This window comes from Gopherus flavomarginatus, chromosome 2 (assembly GCF_025201925.1).
Source record: "Gopherus flavomarginatus isolate rGopFla2 chromosome 2, rGopFla2.mat.asm, whole genome shotgun sequence".
Classification (NCBI taxonomy): domain Eukaryota; kingdom Metazoa; phylum Chordata; order Testudines; family Testudinidae; genus Gopherus; species Gopherus flavomarginatus.
In genome coordinates this window covers 55209458-55219267 of record NC_066618.1, presented here as the reverse complement: position 1 = coordinate 55219267, position 9810 = coordinate 55209458, and the positions used below count along the sequence as shown (strand labels likewise).

Sequence of the window (9810 nt, the reverse complement as noted above, 5' to 3'; positions counted from 1 at the left end):
AGCTGCAAGAAGTCAAGTTCTCCGTGAAAAAAAAGAGTCGTGGATTCTCTGTCCCAAAGGCACACACACTATTGCTGAGGCTGCTTAAAGATTTTGCCTCAGCATATTTCCTTCAACAGGCAGCATGACAGCCCTAAATAGATATTGTTTGTTCCAGATTACAGAAGGCTAAAACGTACCACTTGAGATCACAAGCAAGGAGATGCAATGAATAATGGATTTAGAAGAAGTGAATCAAAAGTTTTATAAATCTAGTTCTTCTGGCGATAGTATTGCATGTAATCTTTATCCAAGACAGCTGCATAATTTTGGGAACCTTATCAGAAAAACAGTTTGCATGGTGCAAGAAAATCAATTGTTGCATTGACTTCTGATTCATTTTATACTGACTGTTGCCTCCCGACCCATACTGGGCATTTTACTTGATATGGTTTAGAAAATATTATAGCTAAAAACTAGTTGCTAAATATTAAACTCTTAAAACATACTTCTACTCTTTAGTCCATCCAGGGATTGCATATCAGAGGTTTTGGAAGTTACTGAACTATGTCTTATAAAAATATGAACATGAATGTATCTTTTTATAGACTGCATTTCTGATAATGATACACTGAATTAACTGCCTCATATTCAGTGCCCAACACACCTTATGTGGGCAAAATTTTCTTTGGGACATTCACTCATTCCACATAGTGGAGAATGCCTGTAGAACCCATGTTAAATATAAAGTGTTGCCTAATGGTCTGAGCATAAAATAGGGGCCCAGAACTCCTGAATTCAAGTACTGGCTCTCAAACTATGGCTTTGACAATGTAATTCTCTTTATATTCTGCCTTAGTACTTCATCTTTAAAATGGGGATAATAATTCTCATCTACTGGCCATATAGGGATCTTATTAGGACTGACTGATATCTGCAAGGTGTAAAGCATCAAGGATTACTAGTAATGCAGAAGAGATTTTTAAAAATCATTTACTTCTGCCCCAGACATAACTTTGAATGACTGAGGTGTTATTTGCGTTACTTTTAGTTACGGTTACATCTGCATCTGTTTTAGAGTCTCAACATCCTCATTTTCTGGATTCAAGGTTTTCGTCCACAGAGATATTTTCAGTTTGCAGGTCTTTCAGAGTATGAACAGTAACTTGTCATAGTACCTGGGGTATTCTGAGATAACCATACATGCCCACAATCCAGATGAATTATGCCCTGTTGGTGTATGAGCTCAGAACTATCTGCATTGCAATGGATTCTGGAGGCGCATAGAATCATAGAAACATAGGGTTGGAAGGGGCCGTGAGAAGTCATCAAGTCCAACCGCCTACACAGAGGCGGGACCAAGTAAACCTAGACTCTCTCTGACAGGTGTTTGTCCAGCCTGTCCTTAAAAACCTCCAAAGATGGGTATTCCATTATCTCCTTTGAAAGCCTATTCCAGAGCTTAACTACCCTTCTAGTTGGCAAGATTTTCCTAAATCTATCTAACCTAAATCTCCCTTTTGGCAGATTAAACCCATTACAGTGGTCCCCAACCTTTTTCATCTGGTGGCCACCAGTCGACGAGCCACGGAGGACTGTGGCAGCAGACGAGCATCCGCCAAAATTCCACCGAGAATCGGCAATGTCAATAGGCGTCACCGCCGAAATGCTGCCCAGTAGTGTCATCCAGAGGCGTCACTGCCAAAATACTTCATCTGGAGTAGTAAAGATTATCTTCGCATCCAAAGATTTAGTCAGATTGTTGTTCATCAGTTGATGAATAATCGAACCAAAGTTTACCTTTATCAATTGCTGAAGATGAACAACAATCACCTCCAATGCATTGCTTAGAGCTTTCTCCCTGATTGTTGACTTTTGTAAAATACTTTTTTGAAGTACAAGATAGTTCTTCTAATTCTTTTTGCTGTTTTACTTTGTTGCTGGTAGGCAGCACTGGAAAGTCGTTTTCGTTTTTGTCCCGGCATTTTAGCCCTATAACCACTGGCACCAATGCAAAACAGAAATTAGAGTGAATGGTGCTGATAGAGCAGCACAGTACACACACGTAACCGTGATTTGAGTGACCGGGTCACAACATGACATATTTTTCACGTCATGCTCCTATTGCACTACTGTACTTGCTGTAGGTAAGATGCTAATCATTGAGGTGAGAGAGCTCCCCACGAACTCGAGATACACACTGGACCCAGCCCTACTGGCGTTCTCCCAGCGCTGAGGCCGCCCAGCTAGGAGTCCGAGGGGCATGCAATGGAGAGAGCTCTGGGGCTGGATGAGCCAAGGAAGAGGTGCTGGGCTTGCTGGACAGATGCTGCCCCTCTCTGCCACATCACTTGCCCCCTGCAGGGTGGGAGGCAGAAGGAGACTCCAGGCACCAGTACACTGTGCGGGGCTGGAGAGAGAGGCAGCAGCCTCTGGGGCTCTAGCAGGCAGAAGCTCCCCAGGGATCCCGGGGACCATCCCACCCGGCCCAACTCTTACCTTACTGCAGATCAGACCTGAGGTGGATTCATCTCCCATCACCGCCATTCCTGTGGCTGGGGGTTGGGGCTGCTGCTGGATCCCAACCCCGCTCATCCTGTCTTCGCCTTGGCCCCAGCATGAGTTTGGCTCAGCCCAGGTTGCTGCTGCTTCGCTCCCCTCTCCTAGCAGAAGATGGCACAGAGGGAGGAGGAGGAGGAGGCAGCAGAGGTGGGGACAAGCCGAGGAGGAGTTGTCATAACATTTCTTCCCAGATCTGGACCTTAGCGTCCAAAATATGGGTGTTAGCATGAAAACCTCCAAGCTTAGTTACCAACTTGGACCTGGTAATTGCTGCCACCAGCTAGGAATTATATAGTGCCTAGCTCACTGTGGTCTCCCCAAAACCTTCCCTGGGGGACCCCCAGACTCAGATGCCTTGAGTCTTACAACAAAGGGAAATAACCCCTCCCCTTGTTTCCTTGTTACTTCCTCCCAGGCTCCCCTCCCTGGACGACCCTAGGAGATTCCCTGCTTCCAGTCCTGGAAACACAAGTACCGAGAGAGCTAATCTCTCTTCCCCCTCACCCAGAGGGTATGCAAAGTCAGGCTTAGTAAATCTAACACAAAGAGATTTTCCCCCTGACTTCTTCCTCCCACCAATTCCCTGGTGAGCTGCAGACTCAATTCCCTGGAGTCCCCACTAAAGAAAAACTCCAACAGGTCTTAAAAAAAAGCTTTATATAAAAAAGAATGAAAAAGGACATAAAAGGGTCTCTGTATCTAGGTGACAATATACAGGGTCAATTGGTTAAAAGAAAAATGAATAAACAGCCTTATCCAAAAAGAATACAATTTAAAACATTCCAGCAACTACACACATGTAAATACAAATAAAACAATATAAACCTATTGTCTTACTATCCTTGTACTTACAACTTGGAAATAGAAGATTAGAAAGCCAGGAGATAGAAAAATCACTCTCAGAGCCGAGAGGGTCAGACCCAAGACAAAGAACAAAGAACTCACACCCAAAACTTCCCTCCACTCAGATTTGAAAAAGTCATGTTTCCTGATTGGTCCTCTGGTCAGGTGTTTCAGGTTACTGTTGTTACCCCTTTACAGGTAAAAGAACATTAACCCTTAGCTATCTGTTTATGACAGGAGTGGCCCGCCCGGACGCCATGTTTCGGCCGTCCTTTGCAGCTGGAGCAGGGCTGCGCTACTGGCTCCTGCCTGGGGAGTGGCCGCTGACCGCGGGAGAGCGGCAGGGACAAGCCCAGGAGGAGCAGCCCGTCCTCTGCAGCCGGGGCAGAGGGGGGTGGGTGGCTGCTGCCCGCAGGATTGTGGCAGAGACATGCTCCCCACTTAGCCAGTTCCCTGCCCCGCCGCAACCCAGCGGCAGAACAACAAGCTGTTTACTGCCTCCCACCCCCCCGGCAGTGAGGATCCAGCCCAGGACGGAGCCTCAGGTTTGAGCTGGGGCCCCAGCTTTATGCTGCCCCATATATATTTTGCCACCCCAAGGACCTGCTTGTTTAGCTGGTGCCTAGAGCCGCCCCTGGCTACAGAGACAAGGGATCACAGGTTGATGAATTGGTTGGTAGGAAATCAGAGATGACCTTTGATAAAATATATGGGACTAAGAACTGCCTTATTGTTATGGAATTAGATACAGGGAACAGTCTAGCAAGTGGTGCTCAAGTCCAAGAGCTTATTTGAGCAGATGTGATTTTTCACCAAAGATTGCGTTCCTAGTGTTAAATGGTGCAGGGAGCCCCTGCCCCCATTATCATAACCTTAGTCCCAGATTTGGACCTTAGCATCCAAAATATGGGGGTTAGCATGAAAACCTCCAAGCTTAGTTACCAGCTTGGACCTGGTACTTGCTGCCACCACCCAAAAACTTAAGAGTGTTTTGGGGCACTCTGGTCCCCCTGAAAAACCTTCCCTGGGGACCCCAAGACCCAAATCCCTTGAGTCTCACAACAGAGGGAAATAATCCTTTTTCCCTTCCCCCCTCCAGGTGCTCCTGGAGAGATACACAGACACAAGCTCTGTGAAACTACACAGAGTGACTCCCCCTCTCTGTTCCCAGTCCTGGAAACAAAAAGTACTTTCCTCTTCACCCAGAGGGAATGCAAAATCAGGCTAGCAAATTCAACACACACAGATTTCCCCCTGATTTCTTCCTCCCACCAATTCCCTGGTGAGTACAGACTCAATTTCCCTGAAGTAAAGAAAACTCCAACAGGTCTTAAAAGAAAGCTTTATATAAAAAAGAAAGGAAAAATACATACAAATGGTCTCTCTGTATTAAGGTGACAAAACACAGGGTCGATTGCTTAAAAGAATATTGAACAAACAGCCTTATTCAAAAAGAATACAAATCAAAGCACTCCAGCACTTATATTCATGCAAATACCAAAGAAAAGAAACCATATAACTTACTATTTGATCTCTTTGTCCTTACACTTAGAAACAGAAGACTAGAAAGTAGAAACTACTTCTCCAAAGCTCAGAGAAAGCAGGCAGACAGAAAACAAAGACTCAGACACAAACTTCCCTCCACCCAGAGTTGAAAAAAATCCGGTTTCCTGATTGGTCCTCTGGTCAGGTGCTTCAGGTGAAAGAGAGACATTAACCCTTAGCTATCTGTTTATGACACCCATGAAACAAGATTTATGTATGGAACCCCCCTACTTGGTTTAGAATAGTTTTGTTTGGTTTTACACACTGCAAGGCTCATCTTTTTATAAGGGCTTTAGCACCAGTAATTCTGGTGCATTATAGACATAATTAAAGGGCAAATAAATAAATTAAGTGCGCACCTAAGAAATGTTGCTTTAGTGACAGTGAACAAGAACCCAGACTCTCAGAGACCAGGTTTAGTTTGCAGGGCTAGCACTTGGGGAGGGGGGAGAGGAACACACCATTCTGCATATAAGCTGAGCAAATTTTATATAGTTTCATTAAGACAGACAAACTTAAAACCCTGGAAGTCTTTTTGCACAGACTACAGGTGCTCTTTAAATACACAGCCATCACTAACATTAGCCATTGAAACACAGTCTTGTGTTTTTATAACTCAGAATAGATTTTTCACAATGGGAATGTTTTCAGGCCTTTATTCTGCATAACAAGCAACTGCCCTTCTGAATATTTGGGGGATGGAAAAAGGGAAAAATTAACTTCACTGAATTATTTCACTAAGAAACATGGTGCACTGCACTTTAAAAAAATGACGTGTGTGTTACTTCTGCATGCATTTATTGAACTAAAATCCCATTTTTAAGTTATTTTACGGTTAAACTATAGTGGGACTAAAGCTACTGTGGTGGTTTAAGAAAGTATTACATATTCTTAAAATTAAAATGTGCATAATTGGGAATGCACTCAACAGATTATGATTAGTTGTGTAAGTCATATGTAGACTGCTGATTAACTGGGGAAAGAGAAAAAAATGTATGGACTAGGAAGTAGTTTTGGCTCCTTGATTACATATGATGCATTTTATAGCTTTTCCTAACAGGATATTTTTGCTTCTAGTTACATTTAAAAGCAACAGTGACAAAAAATGACAAGAGCAAGGAAGTTTATCATTTTAACACTGTCTTTTCAGGCAGCCACCTTTTGGTTTTCCTACAAGTTAAGGCAAATCACCCCTACTCTTTAATGACACTTCATCAGTGCACAAAACAGCACAGCATGTTATTGTGGGTATATTACTGCTGCACTTATAAAAATGCATAGCACTAAAAGCACTGAATTATAAGTGGAGCACAGGCTGCTTCAAATTCTTATCTAAAACATCAAACAGCAGGAGAAAAGCCATGGTTACTTGTGAATCAATCACAGCGAGGCAACACAGGAAATCTTAGGAGGGTGGGAAGTCCGTGCCTCTGATTTCTCAGCTCAAGAGGCTGTTTTAGCATCTCACCATTAGGATATTTCCAAACGCAAAATACACTTTCTAATCACCTACTACTGTTATAAACGTAATAGCTGAGAGGTGGATTTTGTGGCTTAACCACTCTTTGTATTTTCTCTCTATAAGCCATCTCCAGATGAAATATCCATTTTATTCTCTTTTAAACAACATACATGCACCAACACTTTTTAGACCAGGCCTCAAGATATTATGCATATTTTTCGCACACCCCGAGCAAGAGATTTATACCAATATAGATCAGTAGTGTAGACCTGACCTTACTTAGGCTTGTTGCTGTTGAATGGAAAAACCTCAGACATCGTGCCAGAGTGCAGCAAAGCTGCTCTATTTCAGCACTTTGATGCAATTAAAATGGTTAATTGCCATTAGTATTAAAGCATTAACTCTTTAAGCAATCAAAATTAACTGTGGTTTGTGTTCGTAAAGTGTCTTGCAGAGATGTGTTATATCAGGGTTTCTCAAACAGGGGTCACCGCTTGTGTAGTTTGTTTACCTGCCCTGTCTGCAGGTCCGGCTGATCACGGCTCCCACTGGCCGCGGATCACTGCTCCGGGCCAATGGGGGCTGCTGGAACCAGAGGACGGACAGCACAGTGGTTTGAGCATTGGCCTGCTAAACCTAGGGCTGTGAGTTCAATCCGTAAGGGGGCTATTTAGGGAACAGAGATAAAAATCTGTCTGGGGATTGATGCTGCTTTGAGCAGGGGGTTGGACTAGATGAGCTCCTGAGGTTCCTTCCAACTCTGGTATCTATTTATGTTTGGCCCTTTTTGAGGTGGGGGAACGCATGACAGGTTCTGCCAGACAGCCTTAATAGGGTTCATAAATGCCTCATTCATAGGTAAGGCCACTCTTGAAGGCCCTACTGTTGCCAACATGTCAACAAGGCAGTGTAAGGATTCCTTAACCACCTCCACCTGGATCCCTAGGCTTAAGGCTACCCTCTGTAGCAGCTCTTGGTGAGCCTTACAGTTATCAGGGGAGGCGAAATGACCCCAGCGGAGTCTTGCTCCTCTCCTGATGAGGCAAGCACAGGCTGAGGCTGCTCTTTCTCCACTAGTTGTCCAGCAGGGTCATCCTGAACTACCTCTTGCTGCTCACTACTGGGCCTAGTACCAGGCTCTGGAGCAGGTGCCCCATGCCTCTCCAAGGGCCCCCCCCCCAAAAAAAATCTCATGTATGACCTACAAACCATGGGGAATCTCCAGATTCCAAAAAGGCCATTGAACTGGTGGAGGGCCTGGCCACCCTCTTGATGATACTCTCAAATATCTCCTAGCAGGGAAGGAGAGTCCACCATCTCCCTAGGTAACCCATTCCAGTGCTTCACCACCCTCCTAGAGAAGAAGTTTTTCCTAATATCCAACCTAAACCTCCCCCACTGCAACGTGAGACCATTACTCCTTCTTCTGTCATCTGGTACCACTGAGAACAGTCTAGAGGCATCCTCTTTGGAACCCCCTTTCAGGTGTTGAAAGCAGCTATCCAATCCCCGCCTCAGTCTTCTCTTCTGCAGACTAAATAATCCCAGTTCCCTCAGCCTCTCCCATAAATCATGGGCTCCAGTCCCCTAATCATTTTTGTTGCCCTCCGCTGGACTCTCTACAATTTTTCCACATCCTTCTTGTAGTGTGGGGCCCAAAACTACATTCTTCATTCACACACAAAACAGAATTAATTTACATAGAACATTTTGAACAGGAACATCAAATTGCACTGCACAAGGAAACAATCATGGCATTCTTTTACTTATTTTAAAATGCTAAACCTACAACAAAATAGAGACCTTAAACCATCTGTTACTGCTTTGAAATCAGCCCAGATACAGATTCTGGCTGATGCATCTTTACCAAATGGCCCATTAAACCCTTCCTTTCTGGTATTCAAAAAGGGTGGCTGTGAAGATATGATCAAATCATACACCAATACATTTAATACATACATACATCATCTCATTCTTTATCCTTCTTTCTAAATCATACAAAATGCAAACATAAAATCCTACTACTACACACTTCTGGAGAAAGTGGCACCAAAAGGCTTATATCTCTCAAGGTCGCAAATGCCTCTGGCATGGTCAGTACCAAGATGGTCTCAGGACTGTGTAGTGCTACGGATGTAGAAGGCGCTCCCTCAGGCACTGGACTCAACAGCACGTTTTGGTGTTAGAGTCAATGGTGCTGACTTCTGCAACGTCAGAGAAGAGGAAGTCTTAGGCTTTGGCTGCACTCTACTTTTATCCCCATGCCTAGATGACTTCAGTGGTAGCAAGCTTCCCTTGTCAGCAGTCTATGTAGAAGTCTTATGCCGTTTAGGCCCTGGGGAAGGTGAGCACTGTTGGGACTCTGGCAACATAGGAGGTGCTCTCCTAACCAATGCCAAGGCATTTGATGCAGAGTCTGACCCTGTTGTCCTATAATCTTTCAAGAGTCTGTCTGACTGAGCTCTGATGGAGGTCTGAGCAAAATCTTTAGCCTGCCTTCTGACTTTCCTTGTCCAAGGCTTAAAGTCTTTCCAGTTCTGGCAACGATCCAGAATCTGAGCTTCATCTAGAGACTTCAAGGCGCTTGAGTGAGGCTATGGGCATCAGCCTAGTACAAGAGATGCAGGGCTTAAAGCTCGATGACCAAGGCATCTATCAATACAGAGTAATGGGAAAAAATCCAGCTGAGGCCAAAAATGAAAGCTTACACTAAGTACTAACATAAATCTAGAAAGTGATCTACAATTGTAAATTTACAATGAACATGCAGAGCACTTGCTAAAGCAAGCCAAGCAATTTCAACAACAATCACAGGTAGTAAGAAGGAGCAAAGGGAGCTTGGGAGAGGTGGGGCCTTTTATACCGGCATGCAGTGAAACACAGCAGCAGAAGGTGCTGGAATTGCCCCATGTACCTCTGAGGGAAAGTATCCGACTGTGAGGTGCATGCGCAAAACAAGAATGGAAGGTACATGTGCAATCACTCAAAGAATAAAGCAAGACAGCTACAGAAATCAAAGAGGACTCCAGAAACACAGTTTAAGATCTTTGTGAGTAGTTTATCACCTGACCAGGGACTTGAACCCTGGACCCTCAGATTAAGAGTCTGATGCTCTACCGACTGAGCTAGCCAGGCTCGCTAACAGCAGGGATATACTCAAAACATCCCCTTTTGCATGAAATATGAGATTCACAACTGAAGGGAGGGAGGGATGGAGAGGATTTACAAAGGCTCTGAGAGCAGTTAGGCACCTAGTTCCCATTAAAGTCTATGGGAGTCAGGCACTTAACTGCATTAGTTTCCACTGAAAATTCCATCCTCATTTTTTCCTGTTAGCCCTCTCAATTTACCATACCAAAATGAATTCATTTGCACTTACCCACTAAGTCACAGGGCTAACATTAGCCACTCTCTGTTCA

General features: G+C 44.2%; 1 non-coding gene across 1 annotated transcript; it reads right to left on the bottom strand.

Annotated features, from left to right (window-relative positions):
* Positions 1-9453: 9453 nt before the first annotated feature.
* On the bottom strand, positions 9454-9526 carry TRNAK-CUU (transfer RNA lysine (anticodon CUU)). The gene has a single exon. It is a non-coding gene; the product is annotated as a tRNA-Lys (tRNA).
* Positions 9527-9810: the final 284 nt, after the last annotated feature.